The sequence below is a fragment of the Nannospalax galili genome, unplaced genomic scaffold, assembly GCF_000622305.1.
Source record: "Nannospalax galili isolate Female #2095 unplaced genomic scaffold, S.galili_v1.0 scaffold108, whole genome shotgun sequence".
NCBI lineage: Eukaryota > Metazoa > Chordata > Mammalia > Rodentia > Spalacidae > Nannospalax > Nannospalax galili.
Window position 1 is genome coordinate 1,358,210 of NW_008358988.1, and position 1,822 is coordinate 1,360,031.

A 1,822-nucleotide genomic window follows, 5' to 3' on the forward strand; every position below is an offset into this window, starting at 1 on the left:
ATGGACTATCCATCTTAGTCACCCTAGGATTTCTAACTCAATGATTCAAGACGGGGTAAATGTTATGTCCAGAAAACTCATTGGGTCAACTCCATCATGGTCATGTGCGCATCTCTGAACCAGTCATGTGCTATGCTATTAGAAGACAGACTTGCCAGGCCCAAGTCATGTCTCCATCTCTGAATAACGTCATTGGGTCAACTCCATCATGGTCATGTGCACATCTCTGAACCAGTCATGTGCTATGCTGTTAGAAGACAGACTTGCCAGGCCCAAGTCATGTCTCCATCTCTGAATAACGTGGGTTAGTCAACAAATTCCTCACATCCCATAAGAAAAACCAATTCAGTAAACCAATTTCCTACCGCTTCTCACATTGGGGTAGGTGCTCGGGACATGATATCCTGCCTCTTGAATTTGGAATTTCATGAGACTAAGTAAAGACATATACAAGTGAGTGGGCTGTTCCAGAGCAGTGACAGGCGGTGACAGAGAGCAGGTGAGGTGAGGAAAGCATGTTTCTGGGTGGAAATGCTGTGGAGGTTTCCTGAGACCTGCAGCAAACATTTAGATAGGGAGTATGAGGCAAGGAAGAAGTTCAAGGCAGAGGGAATGGCCTTATGGGAGGGCTCATCCCTGCAGGAGTGGCCTACTCAGGAGCCATGTGATTTCTGGACCAAAGAACACCATTTATGCTAAAGATGGGAAGGGACCACGTACCCATCTCCTGTTCCCTTCAGAGGAGTCTCCAGTGGCATCTGCTTCCCCTTCTAGGGCATTTCCTGGCTGTGAATTCTTATTCTTTCTTTTTTAAATTTAATATTTATTTTATGTGTATGAGTGTATTGCCTGCATGTATGTGAGTGCACCTGTGTCGTACAATGCCATGGAGGTCAGAAGAGGTCTTCGGATTACCCTGGAACTGGAGTTAGGGAGAGTTCGTAGCCGCCATGTGGGTGCTGGGAATTGAACTCCAGTCTTTTGCAAGAGCAGCCAGTGCTTTAACCACTGAGCCATCTCTCCAGCCCTTTTCTTTCTTAAATAGTCCTTTGCCCTGTTATTCCCTTCCCTACAACCCCCTTCTTTTTTCTTTCCCGGTCCTGAAGGTATCTGGAAGCCTTACCAAGGCCATCCCATCTCACTTCTGCCAGTTGACAATAACTCCCTCACTTGGCCAGAGCTGCTGTTTGGCACTGGGGGCTATGCCAACAGAAAGCCCTCCCCCAACTCACCACACTTCTGGGCGGTCTTCCACAGCCTATCTGCCATGTGTTTTTCATTGAGTTGGCCAGCAGATGGCAGCTTCTTCCCAAAAATGTAGGAAGGCTCAGAAGACACAGACTTACCAGACCTCAGGGAACTCAAGAAAGAACCCACCCCCTCCCTCCGACCCCCCAAGTTACCGGACGGAAGGAGCCACTGCCGCCTTCACATGGGCTATTCACCTGCCCTGTCCCCACTTTCTACCAGCGTTTTGTCTTTCTGGACTGAATCTCAAAGTCAACACTACCTACCTAAATCACTTAAAGGGTGATCGTGATTGTTTTGTTCCTGGTTTTTGTTGTTTTGAACAGGGTGCCACTCTGTAGGCCAGGCTGGCCTTGAATTCCCTCTAGCCCAGACTGGTCTTGATACAGTAGCCTATGGATGAATCCGGTTGATCAGGAGAAAGCACCAGGACACAGGCCAGCAGGCCAGGAACTCACTGTGTAGACCAGGCTGGTGTTGAACTCACAAAGATCCTCCTACCTCTGCCTCCCGAGTGCTGGGATTAGAGGCGAGCACCACCACATCTGGCTAGTTTGTTTTTTTTTTTTTTAAA